This window comes from Bos grunniens, chromosome 7 (genome assembly GCF_055505025.1).
Source record: "Bos grunniens cultivar Pamir isolate PY7600 chromosome 7, Bosgru_T2T1.0, whole genome shotgun sequence".
Taxonomy (NCBI): Eukaryota; Metazoa; Chordata; class Mammalia; order Artiodactyla; family Bovidae; genus Bos; species Bos grunniens.
In genome coordinates, this window is record NC_141171.1 from 87,911,007 (window position 1) to 87,929,859 (window position 18,853).

General features: G+C 39.0%; 1 long non-coding RNA gene across 3 annotated transcripts in view; it reads right to left on the reverse strand.

Annotated features, from left to right (window-relative positions):
- The window catches only part of LOC147369936 (uncharacterized), a 79,093-nt gene extending 60,240 nt beyond the window's left edge, over positions 1-18,853 (reverse strand). For all 3 annotated transcript variants that reach the window (XR_015168119.1, XR_015168120.1, XR_015168121.1), the window contains exon 1: positions 18,613-18,853. This is a non-coding gene — a long non-coding RNA (uncharacterized LOC147369936). The remainder of the gene's footprint in view (positions 1-18,612) is intronic.

Consider the following 18,853-nt stretch of genomic DNA (forward strand, 5'->3'; position numbering starts at 1 on the left):
AGAGTGGGTTGTTTAAACAAGAGAAATTTATCTTCTCATAGTTCAGGAGGCTGGAAAGTTCAAGAACACAGTGCTAGCACATTTGGTTTCTGGTGGGGTTGCTCTTTCTGGCTTACAGATAGCCACCTCCTTGACCTGTCCTCACAGGGAGGAAAGTGAGCGCTCTCTGGTGTCTTCTCCTCCTCTCATAAGGAAACCAATCCCATCAGGTTAGGCTGTGCCCTTCTGACCCCATTTAATCTTAATTATTTCCATAAAGGCTGTATTTGCAAATACAGTCATTTTGGGAGTTAGGGTTTTAACATATGAATTTTGGTGGGACACAAAACATCCAGTCTATAATTCTCTGAAATTCTTTTTTTTTTTTTTTTGGCAAAACTAACTTATGTAGTTATCTTAGTCCTTTAAGTTAAAAAATTATAAATAGTTTCTTCATGTCTTCATATATACAGTCAGAAAACATTTTGAGAACAGTTTGGACTACAACTCTTCAATCATCTCAGTTTATCTCTACAGCAGATTAATCACAATGAAGAACATGCCTACACCTCTGCCAGTCTGGCCACCTGGAGATGGTGTGTGGATGCTGGTGCTGGTGGTCAGAATGCTCTGTCTTTAGCTGTAGACAGGGAGTAAAAGAGAAAGACACAGAGGGCAGCAGGATCTACAGAAAAGCTGAAGCCACAAACCAAACTTCACTAGTTGATAATCTTAAATATATTGTTGATTATAAAATACCTTTTCAGATTTACGTGCATGTAAGGATAGTAATCAATGTCAGCAGTATTTTCTTTCAATGTAACTGATAACTACTTATGTACATTCATGTAAGTACACATACACACAAATGCATACGTTGAATTTGTTTCAGAAGTCATCTCTACTCTTCAACTAATCATTCTTTTTCTGGCACCAAAATACCAAAACCCCTTTTTTTGTGGTGCTTAGGTCAAACAAGTTGGTATTTTCCAAATTTAGGGGTTAAAGAACTCAAATTTTAGAACTGTATTGATAATAAAGTCTCAACATTATGTGACTATTCACAAAGTAACTTTTTGCATTTTAGGCAAGCAAATGGCAATCTTGAGACATCTTTTGATTCACAAGTATGAAAATTACTCTCTCCATTTTATTTATGAAATGGCTACTGTTTTCTAAAGCTAACTTTTAATTTACTTATCAATGGTGAAGGCATTTTTCTTTCCTGAATGAATAATAAAGTTGTTAGGCAAAAAGTGGATTCTTGCTGAGAAATGTGGGATGTACAAGAAAGACCTACAATGTGTTATGACTTGGTTTAACTACTAAACAAGAACACGGTTTCAACAATAACTCTCATTAGAGGCCTCTATTCCTTCTGAAATACGTATGAGAGTTTTGGATATTTTCTTCTTCATTTATCATTTGAGTTGGTTATTTTATTTAAAAAAATATTTACAGTTCAGGTACATTCAAATCCTTTAAAATTGGTATTTGAGAATGACAATATGAATTTAATTAAGTTAAATGTAGTCTATTTTCTCACTCGTGGCCTACATATATCAAAGTCTTAGCATGAATACGAGAACTTAAAATTGAGAGAACTGTTCTAGATGTGTACTGAAGAAAAGTTAAAGTCTCTCTCAATGTGTGTAGGTAATAGATTAAATAAATAACAATAACTGTAAGTAATGGACTCATACCTTCAGTGTATGAATGAGAAAAGGAATTTGCACAGGGTGCAGAAACAGGATCACTGAAGGTCTTATGGGTCAGAAGTGGAATTTTAAAGCCCCTTCACTGCTTTGCAAGGAACCAGTGTAAAGAATATGGTGTAAAGAACCCGTGTAAAGAATATAGCTCTGAGGCTAGGGAGTGAGTTAACAACCTGATGGCAACTGCCTTCAAAATCTGTGCAGAAATGCTCTTGGCTATTCCCTAATGCATTCCAGGGTTGAGGCATGGCGTCCCCACCTACTGATCCTTAATTCTGATGACAGTACAATCAAAGGACTTTGCTAACCCCAAACTGCTTTCTTTGGGGAGGCCCTGAGGTTAAAGTGAAAGGCTAAAGAAGCTCTAAGTCTAGACACCAATAAATAGGGACCTGGGCTTCACAAGTCACCATTTTTGCCAACTGCAACAGGCTGCCTTTGGCTTCTTAAACCACTTGCAACTTCAGGGAGCCTTTGTTTATGGAAATTGTGATAATCTCAGTTCCAATTGACTTGTTTAGAATTGTTGGAATAGCATGATGATGTTTAAGAAAGTCAACTTTTTGTTTAACTATGGAAGACGTCCTTTATTCCTAATCAATTAATAATTATAAATATTACACACAAAAAGTGATTTAGAAAGAGTCTCCCATTGCTAATAGGATTTGTGTCCTACAGATGTTCAAAATGCTTTGCTTAAGCCACACTGTAACAATTGGTACTTCAGAGGGGTCAAGAGAAATATTTGAAATTTTGCATTGATTAACAAATCAAAGCCATTAAAAATTTTGGTTGTTTACATGTATTTTTCTTTTGGTTTCCAGGATTAGTATTAAATAGAAGGAATAAGATCCCTTTAATTTAGAGGGAAGGTGGAAATTATCTGATATGGATTGACTGACAAAGTTTAGATACATCCAAATATACTGAAAATAAGATTAAGAGGAGGAATTTAAATTTCTTAAAAGGATGAAAAAATTTGTATCTGCTTAGTAGTGATTATAAAATTATCCTCACAGCAAAAAGTTAAGGAAATATCTCATGAGAGTAACCATTGGTTACTGGTAAAATGAATAGTATAATCTAGTTTCTGGCAAAGGTGGTTCAAGCAGTTTATATTTTCATGGGAAAATACTCATTTCTGGGTTACAATTGAGTTTGGAGAGACCTTTGAAAAAGCAAAGTGCTTTCAACCAGCCTTGGTGTGTTATTTTGATTAAAAAAATAGCCCCTCAGGTAAAATTTAAATATATTTTCCCAAAAAGTCTTGTTAGTATATTTGCTAGTAAATTCAAACAATTGCTCAGAAGTACACTCATCAGTATTAGAAATTATTAGTTATAATGGCAATTAAATATTTATATGAACAATGAACATAATTATTTCCCTTTAAAATTTACTTTGTAATCAAGCAAGCGTACTCTCCATCTGATATTAAACTGTGCACTGGTGAGTGAACATTTTTTCATTTAATATCCTTATTCGCATTTTTCTTGATGCTTATTTGTATATTCCTATTGATGTAATAGTTTGCAAGAAAAAGAGCTTGTGTCTCTGCCTGGAGGTAGAATCTTATGAATATGCAAATAATGTTTTGATGTGATGAAGTTTTCTCTTTGGAATGGAATTGTGCCATCTTAACTTACATTGAATATTAGCCATAGCTTAGAAGGACACAAAGCACATGAAGACTTAAGTTTTTAAAGAAAAAATATCTGAGAAATAGTTGCTTTCTGGTTATAAAATGCTGTATTGTTGAATCTGGTCTTCTCAATTTAGGTTAATTCTTTACTGTAAAAAAAAAAACAAACCCTGTCATTTAATTTGTATTGTATAGATGAGTAGTGAACCAGAATATGAAAAGATGGATGGATTGTCTACCCTGTATGGTGTAGTGTACTTCTTAAAATGCAAATTCTGGTGCCCATCTTTAAACAGTTTTAATTTAACCTGGTATGATGCATCCAGATGGCTTAAATATGTTCCTTTGGTGAACTGAATAAACAGGTTTTCATACCATCTTGTACTATAAAAATATAAATATTCTACTGATGTTTAATTTCAACATTAGATAGAAATCTTGAACAAAACCCCAGTGAAATATTAGGTTAGGGACATAGGAAGACCAAAGCATTGGCCTCTGAAGTTGTTATCAGTGTCTAGACAGGCTGTTTGTGTGTTTTCTGTTCAGAATTAGATTGGCCCTTAGCACCCCACTCCAGTACTCTCGCCTGGAAAATCCCATGGATGGAGGAGCCTGGTGGGCTACAGTCCATGGGGTCGCTAAGAGTTGGACACGATTGAGCGACTTCACTTCACTTCACTAGCTCCAAACACCAAACCTATAGTTCTCAAACTTTGGGTGATATCAACACCACCAGGTGATCTTGATAAAAATGCAAAGGCCCCAGTCTTAATGAGCTTGTACTACTGTTTTGTTTTTCAGCTCTCTGAAATCCTGGTACACACCAAAGTTTGGGAACCATTGCACTAAACAAAAGCTTAAAAGAAAATATTAGGATAATGAAAGGAGATCTATGATGTAAATCAAAAAATTCTAAAATATTTGAAGTGTGAAAGTGAAGTCGCTCAGTCGTGTCCAACTCTTTGCAACCCCGTGGACTGTAGCCTACTAGGCTCCTCTCTCCAAGGGATTCTCCAGGCAAGAATACTGGAGTGGGTTGCCATTTCCTTCTCCAGGCGAGCTTCCCAGCCCAGGGATCGAACCTGGGTTTCCCACATTGCAGGCAGACGCTTTAACCTCTGAGCCACCAGGGAAGCCCTGAAGGTGAAGTCACTGAGTCGTGTCCGACTCTTTGTGACCCTGCAGACTGTAGCCTGCCAGGCTCCTCCGTCCATGGGATTTTCCAGGCAAGAATACTGGTGTGGGTTGCCATTTCCTTCTCCAGGGGATTGTCCCGACCCAAAAATTGAACCCAGGTCTCCCGCATTGCTGGCAGATGCTTTAACCTCTGAGCCACCAGGGAAGCCTTAGTGCCTAGTATGGCTATAATTAAATAGAATAATACTTTCAAAGAAAGGGAGATGTAGAACTTTTACGAGGCAGCAATGAAGCTGTCTCTTTCTTTCCTATTTTAAGAATTTGGAAATAAGACTGCCCTCTGAGATTTAAACTAATACAAATCCATAGTTAAAGAAAGAGGTTAGGGCATTAGAAGTAATCCAAGATACTATGTCTAAAGGTGAGACAGAGATTTGGAGCATTCTGAAAACACTAGTCAGGATAAATTAGAACATGACTATAACTTAAAAAAAAAAAATGAAATCTAGTCAACCATACAAAAATGGCTGAATCTAGGTTGGGCACAGGAAATATACAAGATGATATTTTGTTCCTTCAAAAGAAAGACTATATTTAAAAAGAAGCATGAACTACAGAAGATATTCAGACAGCAAATAGACACATAAAAATGCTTTTTTACAGACATATAAAAAAGACAAATATCATTTGTGTTTATGGAAATGCAAATTAAAACAGCCATGAGATACCACTACACACCTATCAGAATGGCTAAAATCCAAAAAAAAAAAAAAAAGACAGTGTCTATTGCTGGTGAGGATATGGAACAATAAGAACTCTCAATGAAAAATGGCACTGCCATTTTGGAAAACAGTTTGGTTGTTTATTACAAAGTTAAACTGAGTCTCGCCATACAATCCAGCAAACCATTTCCCTAAATATTTACTCAACTGATCTGAAAACTCATGCCCACACAAAACCTGTGTGTGAGTGTTTACTCATAGTTAACAAAAAATCGGAAGTATCCAAGATGTCCTTTAATACGTAAATGGATAAACAAACTGCTGTACATTCATACAATGGAATATTACTTTGCAATAAAGAGAAATGAGCTGTCAAGTCATGCAAAGACATATCACTGAGTGAAAGCAGTCATTCTGAAAAAGCTACAGAATGTATGATTCCATTTATATAACATTCTGGGAAAAGCAAAACTATATAGAGACAGTGAAGAGATAAGTGGTTGCCAGAAGTTTGGGGGTTGGGGTTGATTAAGAGAACCACAGGGGAATATTAAGGTGATGAAACTCTTCTGTATGCTACCATAATGGTGGCTACATTGTTGCTGTTAAGTCACTAAGTCATGTCCGACTCTTTGCAACTCCATGGACTATAGCTAAATAACACCATGGATTTGTCAAAATTCATAGAACTATATAGCACAAAGAGTTAACCTTAAAAATAAGACCTAACTTAAAAATATCATTTAGGAGGTCAGGGGATCCCAGGATAGAAAGAAGATCATGAGACAACAATTTAATTGTACTACAAATGTATGAAAAAGTTCAGTAGTCAAGCGGTAAGTTGCTGACCTAAGAAACTTTGGAAATTAGTAGAATTTATAACACTAAAGGCAAAAACAGTTGTCCATAAGTACTGTATTCTAATTGATCAAGTTGCCACTGGGGGTATGGGATAACAGTTTTGAAACCAGTGTGCATGTATAATAGAATTGAACAGTTAAGTTAAAGTATAACAGATGGCAGGAGCCAGTTTCCTTACTGTTGTAATGGGAAGTTTTAGATCAGCAAAGGGAGAATTCATATTGTAATTCATACTGTGATGCATTCATATTGTATGGATTCTAATTCATATTGTAATGCATTAGAATTGACAACTTCAATATGAATGCACATTTAGCTTAAAATAGATACAGATGGATATATAGAGACATATTTATAGATATGTACATATACAGGAGGTAGTATACACACATGTAAATCCTTGCTGTGTTATTTAAGAGAACCTAGAGCAAGGATGGAGAAGGCAATGGCACCCCACTCCAATACTCTTGCCTGGAGAATTCCATGGGCGGAGGAGCCTGGTAGGCTGCAGTCCATGGGGTCGTGAAGAGTAAGGCACGACTGAGCGACCTCACTTTCACTTTTCACTTTCATGCATTGGAGAAGGAAATGGCAACCCACTTCAGTGTTCTTGCCTGGAGAATCCCAGGGACGGGGAGCCTGGTGGGCTGCCGTCTATGGGGTCGCACAGAGTCGGACACGACTGAAGCGATTTAGCAGCAGCAGCAAAGCAAGGATACTCCAGTGGAAATGAGCATACCCAGTGCCCAGATCATGTTTTCTAATACCATTCCAATAAAAGGAACCAAGGCTCCTTGGAAAAACCTCCAATTTCCAGACAGGGCAGACAGGAAATACACAAGATGAGTCTGGAGCATCTTACAGTGCTCAAAAGCAAAGGAAGTGCTGAAAACAAAAGCAAAATAAAAAAGACATAATGAGCATATGTCAAGGAGAGACAGGAGCTAACTGAAAGAATTCCCAATGGCCAAACTGGAAAAATTTCAGCAACTAAATACATATAATAGCATTGGATTATAACCAACAGCATAAAATAAACAGCCATGAGTCCATACTAATTATATTTATATAAATATAATATATAAGGAAAAGAACTAGCTAAATCTCCTGTGCAGAAGAATTCCAAGTTATTTAGATAGATACTCATCTTTCTGGTCCTTTAAGAAGGTGGAACATAGCACACCACTCTTTAAATGTGAGGCTCTTTAAATGTGGACTGCAAGGAGATCAAACCAGTCGATCCTAAAGGAAATCAATCCTGAATATTCACTGGAAGGACTGATGGTGAAGCTGAAGCTCCAGTACTTTGGCCACCTTTGATGCAAAGAGCTGACACATTAGTAAATACCTTGATGCTGGGAAAGATTGAAGGCAGGAGAAGGAGACGACAGAGGATGAGATGGTTGGATGGCATCACTGACTTAACGGACATGAGTCTGAGCAAGCTCCGGGAGTTGGTGATGGACAGGGAGGCCTGGCGTGCTGCAGTCCATGGGGTCGCAAAGAGGCAGACACAACTGAGTGACCGAATAACAACAAGGTGCACTGACTTCCCTACAAAGTATACGGTATGGAAAGTGGGGAAAAGAGTAAACTTTGGAGAAACCTGATGAAATCACCTCAAACAGATGATCTAGGTTAGGATTAACAGATATAAGTCATACTGAGAGTATATACCCTGAATACATGATGAAAACAACATTTTACCTCTGTGATCTTCCTCCCCAAACCCATAAACCCAGTCTATTTATAAAAACAAAAATCAGACTAATGCCTAATTAAGGGACATCTACAAAATATTTGACCAGTACTACAAAATTATCAACATCACCAAAACCAAGGAAAGTCTGAAAACTATCACAGCCAACAAGAACTTAAGGAGACACAACAACTAAATGTAATGTGCTACCATGGATGGGATGCTGGAACATAAAAAGGACACAAGATAAAAACTAAGGAAATCTTAACAAAGCATGAACTCTGCTTTAATATATTGTATCAATATTTGTTCACTAATTGTATGGAAGGTACCATACTAATGTAAGTTGTTCAGTTCAGTTCAGTCACTCAGTCGTGTCTGACTCTTTGCAACCTCCCTGTCCATCACCAACTCCCGGAGTTTACCCAAACTCATGTCCATTGAGTCAGTGATGCTACCTAAGCATCTCATCCTCTGTCGCCCCCTTCTCCTCCTGCCCTCAATCTTTCCCAGCATAAGGGTCTTGTCAAATGAGTCCGCTCTTTGCATCAGGTGGCCGAAGTATTGGAGTTTAATAGAGAAAATCGAGTGTGTAGTAAATGAGAACTCTCTATACAAGCTTCACAGCTCTTTTGTAAAGCTAAAATTATTCTAAAATTAAAAAAAAAAGTTTATTGAAAAAAGAAGGAATTCTGGAAGAAAAAAGAAAACAACACTAATAAGACCTACTGTTTTTTGGCTTCATGCTTCATGTAGAGTACATTCTGAAGGCGCAGGGAGCCTGAGGAGTGAACAGTGCCAGAAACCTCAAGCCAGACTTTCACATCCCCCTCTGCCCCACTGCCTGGCCGTCCGCTCCCTCCCCTACTTCTTTGCTGTCACTCTACCCAGAGATTCCTATTTCTTTCTAAGTCAGAGCCATTTAATTATAATTATCATTAGACTCTTTGTGTCCTTGTTGCCTGCTAATCTCTGACCCCAGGATCTCACTTTCATCTTAAAAGAAGACATTACACTGGTCAGGGCAAATCACACGGGCTTCTTTACCTTTTTCTGCTTGCCTTTAAAGCCTACTTCCACCAAACCCCCTGTGTAAATGCACTCTTTCTTCTGATAATCTTGAACACATCAATTTACACAGTTCTTTTATATTAATTATATTTCTGTCATGTCTTCTTGAGATTATAGCCTACTTTTATTTCTTGGGTAGCAATGTATTGAATCATTTGTTTTCTGTTTGTTCATTTAAAAAATGACTTCTAAGTAATATATCTTTCATTTTAAAATACTTTTCCAATTAGAACTGTATTATCTAAAACTAAAACAAGCACACATTTCCATTTTTCATATTTCAAGTAGGAAGTTCTGGCTTAAGAGGAGTTCTTTCATCTATAAGCTCTCAAGGGTCAGAAATTAGGTCCCTAATTCTAAGCGAAAAGCCAGTTTATTAGTGAGTGCAGAACAGACTACAGTAAAAAGAGACTCTCTTTTTTTTTTTTAAGAATATACTCAAATTTGCCTAAAGAAAGTATGTTTTCTTTATTTTATGGTCCAGGGAAGCTGCTAGGTTGGCAGGGGCAGCCCCACTATGTGCAGTCATCTAGAACCCCAGGCTCCTTTCTGGTTCCACCATCCCCTAGTACCTCCTCATTATCTGTGTCCAGACGGCAGACGGAGCCTGACCTGGGGAGGTACATATTTCTTCTACTCATGCTTCGTTAGCTAACCTATCTACGTGATGGGATGGGAAATGGAGTCCTTTTTTTTTTGCCCAAGAGGAAAGCATAGTGGCCAGCTGGCAGTCTCCTTACACCTGGGTAATACTCTCCTAAGCTTAGAAAAGTTTACCAATAGAAAGAGCTGGATGTCCACGAGGTCCCCACAATGGAGAACGTGATCAAAATCACCTATGGGGTATGAGAGGTCCTCTGTTGGTGAGGTTCAGTTAGGCATTTCTGAGAAAGAGTGGAAGATTTTGATAGCACGTTAGCCATGTCACTCATCACTGAAGAAAGGGAGGGAGGTCTTGGATTCATCAATGCAGCAACACCAGAGCCCATGAGACAGCAATTGTTGCACTTAGAAAACTTAACCTGGAAGCAGGCAGAAGTCCATTCAAAGGCATAGGTTTACTTCTAGTCATATCTCTTTTCTGCAGAGAAGAAAATAAATGATAGTTATATCTGCTAACTTCAGCGGGTGGGTCAGTCCTACTTGGATTTAGAAGAAAGGAGAACACCAAGCACATTTAAGCAATATTATCTCATTTGACCTTTTCCCCCTAAAATGACGTCTGCAGGTTTCTAATAGAGATTTTTGTTTGTGTGCTTCATGAAGAATATCCTTAACTTCTTTATGAAAGTACCTTACTAAAAATGTCACCTCATATACATATTATAAATATTATGCATCTAAGACAATACACTTTTGGAATCCTTCTCCATTTTAAGTTCACTTCATAGTTACTTTATAAGCCATCCAAAAAAAGTCAGTTGTATTAGGTTATTTTCATACCTTGATTTTTACCCAAAGTAGCTTTAGCTAGCTTGACCACTCAAATCTAATGTGATTTCAAATGATTTCTGGTTCTTTCAAAACATTAAATCCATGAATTGACACCTTTGAAGTTATTTAAAGAAGTTTGCCACAGGCTTTAAAATTCTAAAAACAGTTCTAAAAATATTTCAGGTAGTTGCAACAACTTTGAATTAAATGTCTAACTTCTTAAAGAGAAAGCTTGGCAAGAAAAAATTCATTTAATGTTTAAGTTTGGTAAATTTGATGTTAAAACACAACAACAAAATGAACATTGCTATAGAGTGAACTTATATAAGGAATTAAATAGTAAATAACCTCAGATATGCAGATGACACCACCCTTATGGCAGAAAGTGAAGAGGAACTAAAGAGCCTCTTGATGAAAGTGAAAGAGGAGAGTGAATAAGTTGGCTTAAAGCTCAACATTCAGAAAACTAAGATCATGGCATCTGGTCCCATCACTTCATGGGAAATAGATGGGGAAACAGTGGAAACACTATCAAACTTTATTTTTGGGGGCTCCAAAATCACTGCAGATGGTGACTGCAGCCATGAAATTAAAAGACGCTTACTCCTTGGAAGGAAAGTTATGACCAACCTAGATAGCATATTCAAAAGCAGAGACATTACTTTGCCAAAAAAGGTCCGTCTAGTCAAGGCTATGGTTTTTCCTGTGGTCATGTGTGGATGTGAGAGTTGGACTGTGAAGAAGGCTGAGCACCGAAGAATTGATGCTTTTGAACTGTGGTGTTGGAGAAGACTCTTGAGAGTCCCTTGGACTGCAAGGAGATCCAACCAGTCCATTCTGAAGGAGATCAGCCCTGGGATTTCTTTGGAAGGAATGATGCTAAAGCTGAAACTCCAGTACTTTGGCCCCCTAATGTGAAGAGTTGACTCATTGGAAAAGACTCTGATGCTGGGAGGGATTGGGGGCAGGAGGAAAAGGGGACGACAGAGGATGAGATGGCTGGATGGCATCACTGGCTGGATGGCATCACTGACTCAATGGACATGAGTCTGAGTGAACTCCAGGAGTTGGTGATGGACAGGAAGGCCTGGCGTGCCGCGATTCATGGGGTCACAAAGAGTCGGACATGCTTGAGTGACTGAACTGAATGAAAAGTAAAGCAGTTATATAGATAATTGCTTTATCTAATAATTTCTCCTTGTGCTTATTTTGTATATTTCATTACAGTCATATATACACTGTTTAAAATATGAAATAGATTTATAAGCCTTGTTATGGAGAAATGGTAGTCTCCTGCCCCTTCTCTCACTGTTCTAGTTTCTCTTTTCCAAAAGCACTTCCACCATTTGGAGCTGATCTTCGGCTATTTACCTCCATGAATCCAAATAGCACACTGCAGAGCCTCTTCTTGTTTTCACAGTTTCGGGTATTATCTACAGACCTACTGCAATGGAAGTTGAAGATCCAGCTCACTTTCCTCTTCATGCCCCTACAACACCTGCACAACCTTCCTGTTCTCTCATTCTCCATTTATATTTATACGCCATTTTGATACTGACATTATTATCACTGTGTAAACACTATTCATAGCTATTGTTGTTGTTGTTCAGTTATCACACTGTGTCTGACTTTCTGACGCCATGGACTGCAGCATGCCAGGCTTCCCTGTCCCTCATCATCTCCCAGAGGTTGCTCATTCATACTACATAATGTAGTAAATCAGGATTTCTTTCCCTTTCTTCTGTAATTTTTAATAATCATCTTATGTTGCTCTTTCTTAGTTTTTTTCTAGATTATCTACCACTAATTCAAAACTGTCAGTGGTCTGAATTCCTCTCTCAAGTACATTAAGAGGCAGTAAGTCCATGTGGTCACAAAGAGTCGGACATGACTGAGCGACTGAACCAAACTGAACTGAAGTATTCTATTAATTTCATTCCCCATTCTGAATTTCCTTCTATAGAAGAAATGTTTCTTGAAGCCTTCCAACTTTCCCCATCCTGAGTGTGTTGCCTTCTCAACCCTGCATTACAGCTGTTTGGGATCTTCCTTTAGCACGATCCTGGGCTTCCCTTTGCCTTTTTCCTCTGCTAATTCTCCTGTCTTCTCCTTCTTTACTTTCTCCCCTTTCTAATGGGGCAAATTTCAGGCTTTTCTTTGAGAAAAGGTGCATCAGAAATGATTGAGATCTTAAATGTTGAAAGTATCTAAATTGAATAGTTTTTCTACATATAGAATTCAAGTGTAGAAATCATTTTGTTTAATATATTTTAAGGCATTCCTACATTACCTTTGAGGTTTAAGTAGTTCTATTTAGACTTTCAATGCTATTTTCATCTCTGACCTTCTGTTTGGGAAAAGGCCTCCAGTAGCAGCTTATCAGATCTTCCTGTGGTTCACTGTTACCATTGTTATGCTGGCATGCAGTGATTTCTTTCAGTCTGAAAAATCATGTGTTTCAAGCCTGAATAACTTTCTTGTATTATATCTTTAGTGATTCTCTCCTCTCTTGTGGTAGGCAGACTTCTAATCCAGTCCCCATGAATCCCACTCCATGGTATACATACCCTCACAGAATCTCTTCTCCTTAAGTGTAGATAAGACTTGTAATTGATTCTAACCAACAGAATATGACAAAGAGAATAAAATGGCACCCTCATGATTATATAATGTTAAAGGGCAAAGGTGAAGGGATTTTGCAAATGTAATATAGATCCCTAATCAAATGACCTTAAATTAATCCAAAAGAGAGATTATCTTGGGTGGGCCTGACCTGGTAGGTAAGGACGGACTCAGAGGTAAAACTTGCTCTTTCTTGCTGGCCTTGAAAAAGCAAGCTTCCATGAGTTCTAGAGCTATAGAGAAATAAATTCTACCAAGAAACACACGAGCCTTAGAAGAGAACAGTGAGCCTCTGAAGAGACCCCAGCCCCAATGATGCCTTCACTGGAGCCCTGTGAAACCCTGAGCAGAGGACCCCTGCTGTGGGTACTGGGCTCCTGGCCAAGGAAACTGTGGGATAACAAGCATACATTGTTTTATGGTGCTGCATCTGCGGTAATCTGTTATGTAGCAACAGAAAATACTTCTCTCTTCCCCATCCCAATTTGTTTTTTCTGTTCTCCTGAGCTAGTCATCTTTTTTTTTCTTTTTCATCTGTTTTTCTGTTCTACTCTCTGGGAAATTTCTTCAGAAATTTTAATCTCTCCTTTCTTATAATCTCTTTTTCATTTCTGCTTATATATATAGGGCTTTGCTGGTGGCTCAGACAGCAAAGGGAGAAGGAAATGGCAACCCACTCCAGTACTCTTGCCTGGAAAATTCCATGGATGCGGGAGCCTGGTAGGCTACAGTCTATGGGGTTGCAAAGAGTCGGACACGACTGAGCGACTTCAATTTCTTTCTTTCTATAGCTCCTTTTGTAGAAGGAAATGGCAACCCACTCCAGTGTTCTTGCCTGGAGAATCCCATGGACAGAGGGGCCTGGTGGGCTTCAGTCTACGGGGTTGCAAAGAGTCAGACACAACTAAGCAACTAACACACACATACACAAACCGCAAAGAATGTGCCTGCAATGCAGGAGACTTGGGTGCATCCCTGAGTCTGGAAGATCCTCTGGAGAAGGGAATGGCAACCCACTCCAGTATTCTTGCCTGGAGAATTTCATGGACAGAGAAATCTGGCAGGCTGCAGTCCATGGGGTCACGAGAGTCAGACATGACTGAGTGACTATCACTATATAATTCCAATAGCTTGGAATTATACATAGTCTATTAATGTTCTAATTTTTATAGTATCCTATTTTTGCTTCATGGTTGCCATATCTATTTTTTTACCCTTCTGAAGATATTAATGATTTATGTTTGTTTTTTTATTTTTAAATTGAAGGATAATTGCTTTACAGAATTTTGTTGTTTTCTATCAAACCTCAACATGAATCAGCCATAGGTATACATATATCCCCACCCCTTTGAACTTCCCTCCCATCTCCCTCCCTACCCCACCCTTCTAGGTTGATTCAGAGCCCATGTTTGAGTTCCCTGAGACATACAGCAAATTCCCGTTGGCTATCTATTTTACATATGGTAATGTAAGTTTCTATATTACTCTCTCCATACATCTCACCCTCTCCTCCCTTCTCCCCATGTCCATAAGTCTGTTCTTTATGTCTGTTTCTCCATTGCTGCCCTACAAATAAATTATTCAGTACCACTTTTCTAGAGTCCATACATATGCGTTAGTATACGATATTTATCTTTCTCTTTCTGATTTACTTCACTCTATATAATAGGCTCTAGGTTCATCCACCTCATTAGAACAGACTCAAATGCATTCCTTTTTATGGCTGAGCAATATTACACTGTGTATATGTGTATTAATGGTGTGATTTGTTTTTGTTTTGGGGTTTTCTTCTTCATGCAGAGCGTGTTTCCTCCAAGATGTTATTATCTGTTGCTTTATTTTGGTGTATTTCAAATTAAATATTTCTCTCCAATGAAAGACAATCTGTGTGTATTTGTATGTATCTGTGTATGTGTAGTGGTGTTGAGCAGGATATAAGGAAGTGTCTTATCCAACAGTTTTACTTAGGGTGACCTGGTTTGATTGTTTAGTTGGGGGGCATAGAATGGCTCCCTTCATATCTCAGTTGGTAAATCATCTGCCTGCAATGTAGGAGACTGGGGTTCAATTCCCCGGTTGGGAAGATCCCCTGGAGAAGGGAATGGCAACCCACTCTAGTATTCTTGCCTGGAGAACCCCATGGACAGAGGAGCCTGGAGGGCTACAGTCCATGGGGTCACAAGAGTCGGACACGACTTAGCTACTAAACCACCACGATAGAATGTTGGTATATTTAACCTTTTTCTTTGGGGCTGGTCAGACTGTGCAGGTAAAGATCTTCTAATCTCCTGCCTGAGGGTAATAAAAGTCTGCCAGAATAATAATAATAAAAGTCCAGAATAATATTCTGGAAGGTGGGTAGGTAAAGAAGGTTAAGGTTTTCAGCATTTAGCATGCCTATTTCTATTTACTTTCCCTGCTTTTTTATCCTAGCCTCACCCAGCCAAGAGCCCCTGTGTCTTGCCTTCACCAGAGATGAGATCTCCGGCCCTCTGACATGATTGTGGGGTTGGGGTGGGGGTGATGGTTGCCTAGACGCTGGAAACTGGTGCCGTGGTTGAGAGATCTGGCAGCTTTTCAGATGTTCAGCAGATCTTTCTACTTTACCTACCTCTCCATCCCTCTTCAGGCTCATTTCCAGAAACATCTAGCACTGCCACATTTTTTGCTGTAAAGTTGAGTCCACGGTTTCCTCTTTGCTGGCTCAGGATCTGTATTCTCAGGGCCACTGAGTTCTCCCTACCACTCATTCACTTGCTCCCCAGCCTCCAGGCCGCTTGTTTGCTCGTTTATTTGCTCTGCTCTTCCATTAACTCTGTCCCTGTTGCTTTGTGCTCCCTAAAAATATCTCTTTTGCCATTTCTAGGCTTTGGGAAAAAAGTAAAAGTAGATTTCTTTATTCACTTTGCCGTATTTACCATTAAGTTTGTTTTCATTTTGCTGGAAAAATTTTATGGTTTTGTGGGGAAAAGATTCTAGACAATTACTCTACTGGAAAATAAACACACCAAAGATCCACCTGCCTTATCTTTTCTGAGATCTATCTGAGAAAGTACCTTTGTTCTTTTTTCCCCTCAAAGCCTTGACTCGTGTCATTAAATTGATTAAACAGTTTTAGAGAAGAGTTCTTGCTTCTGGAGAGATAAAGAACATTTATTTGTCAATAAATATATGGACTCTGAAAGAAGTAAATGCCTTTTCATTGATAATTAATTTTTCATGCTCACATAAAACCAGCATCTTCCACCTGCAGACAGATTATTTGGAACACTATTACTTGAAGCTGAGGTTTCTTTCTGTTCGTGTTGCCTTTATTCCATTGTTGACAGCCTAGTCCATCAAACCAGAAGAGCTGCTGACCAAATGATTAAGAACCAACACTGCCTTTGTCTTTTGTGTTTGGGTCTTAGTACTTGTTCACATAGCAGCTATCCAAAACAAAAGTTAAGCCAAACTGTAGTTGGAGAAAAATGTTCATCATGTAAGGAATTTTCTCCCTAAAAATGTGGTCCTATGTATTTGGCAAGTTTTAAGAACATCAGCAAAGAGATGAAATCAACTGGCATTTAAGAACATCTCTCCGGGCAGCATCTGTTTGATTCTCCCAACATCTCTAACATTGGCAGAGACAGTCCTGCAATATCTGTTTGTATTTTGAGGACCCTTATGAAATTCACTTCTCTAAGCAGTGTCTCGATAGTGTATTCAAGGGATTTTTCTCTAAGTTATAAATTGCCTATATCTGTGAGTAATGTCACCTCTTCAGAGAAGTCTTTCCTGCTCCCCCATCCAAAATTGTCCTCTGCCTGCAGCCTGCAACTCTCTTTTTCATTTTATTTATAACCTCACTACCTGAAATTATGTTACTCATTATTTGCCTACTTTTGCTGTCTAAATACTCCCACCAGAGGTAAATTCCACCAAAGCAGGGGCCTTGTTTGCCTTGTTCTCCAAGGACCCTGGCTCCTCACAGTGGCCTTTGCACTTCCTTCTTCAGGTCCAGTTTTTCCCCAACTGTTCATATTACTTGCTTCCTCACATCCTTCCCCAATTCCAATATCACCTTTGCAGAGAGGCTTCCCTGACCCTATGTCTCATGTTGGTCTCTTCTAATTACTCTCTTTTTCCATCAGGGCCTACAGTCGCAAGCAATCAATAGTGACTCTGATTGGTTAAGCAGATAAAAGGATATTTTGTGGCTTACTGAATTGTTGAAAGGGCTGGAGAGCTAGGCTTAAGTTTCCAAACTACTGAAGAGGATTAGAACAAGCCTCACCCAAATGGCCCACTTTGGAATATGGATTTGAGTTCAGACGATGCAGGAAGAATGTTTTTTTACCTCCCTGATAACTGCCTGAAAGAATTCAGACAGAGGGCCTGGTCCAGGAAGAGAACTATCTCCAGAGCTAACTACAAAAACTTACGAGCAAGGATTGGTAACCTGGGGAAACCCACAGAGCTTATTTGTTCGAAGTCCTCTCTGAGTTCCATTGTCTCTGCATGGCGTGGCAAACATTTATGTACCAAACACTTGCTCTTGCATCTTCCTGTGAACTGTCTTCCTTTCCTTTGAAGCCCTAGATCTCCTTTTTGACTCAGAATGGCATATAAGTCTCAATTGCCTGACTGTCAGGGAGCATCTCATTGTCTTTGCAGGGTTCCTATACATATGTAATTAAATCTGTTTTTCTCCTGTCAATCTTATGTCGATTTAATTAATAGACCAGCCAAAAGAATCTAGAAAGGTAAAGGAAAAATTCTTCTTCCCCTATACTAACATCCAAAACTCTGTTGTCAAACAGATTTGATAAAGGAATAACTAGCTGCTAAGGACATGTTGGCTCTCTTGTGCCAGGTATTACCTTGTCCCCTCAGCTGCTATTATAGGAAGGCAGGGAAGTGGGGAGGGAAAGATGGAGAGGTGAGATGAGAAGTCTCCCAGTCCTTTTTTGCATCACAGCACCTGATTCACATTACAGCATTATTGTTGTTGTGCAGTCACTAAGTCACGTCTGACTCTTTGTGACCCCATGGGCTGCAGTGCACCAGGCTTCCTTGTCCTTCACTATCTCCTGGAGTTTGCGCAAATTCATGTCCATTGAGTCAGTGATGCTACCTAAGCATCTCATCCTCTGTCGCCTCCTTCTCCTCCTGCCCTCAATCTTTCCCAGCATCAGGGTAGTTTTCAATCCATCACAGGTATATCTAATTAGCAGAACCTAAGTGATATGCCTGTGCTCCAAGTTACATGCAAGGAGACATTAAAAAAAAACTCCTGTGTGGGGAGTTACTCTTTCCCTAACACCAAAATGTACACAGAGGCACACTCTCAAAGCACTGAATGAAGCACTGAAAAATTTTCAGTTGTGACCATTACCATCTCTATCATATTACTTTATTTCCATCACAGCATTATTAGAACATTTAAATGACCTGTTTGGAGAAGGCAATGGCAACCCTCTCCAGTGTTCTTGCCTGGAGAATCCCATGGACAGAGGAGCCTCGTGGGCTACAGTCCATGGGGTCACAAAGAGTTGGACATGACTGAGTTACTAGGCAAAACGATCTGTTGCGTGCATTTTTTTATTGTATTATATTGTATTTATTTTGTTGTATTACTAGAATACAAGCACAAAAAAGATAGGGGTTATATTTGTTTCTTATTGCTGCTGTGACAAATTGCCATAGACTTACTGGCTTAAAACAAAGCTAAATGTGTTATCTTACCTTTCTGGAGATCAGAAATCTGACAGGTTTCATTGGGTTAATATCAAGGTGTCAGCAGAGCTATAGTCCTTTCTGGAGGCTCTGGGGCATTTTCTTGCCTTTTCCAGCTTTTAGAAACCATCTGTATTCTCTGACTCATGGCCTCTTCCTTCATCTTTAGAGCCAGCAATAGCAGCTGAGTCCTTCATACATTTTGAACCAGTCTTTCTTCCTCTGTCTCATCTGACTCACAGCCTGAAAG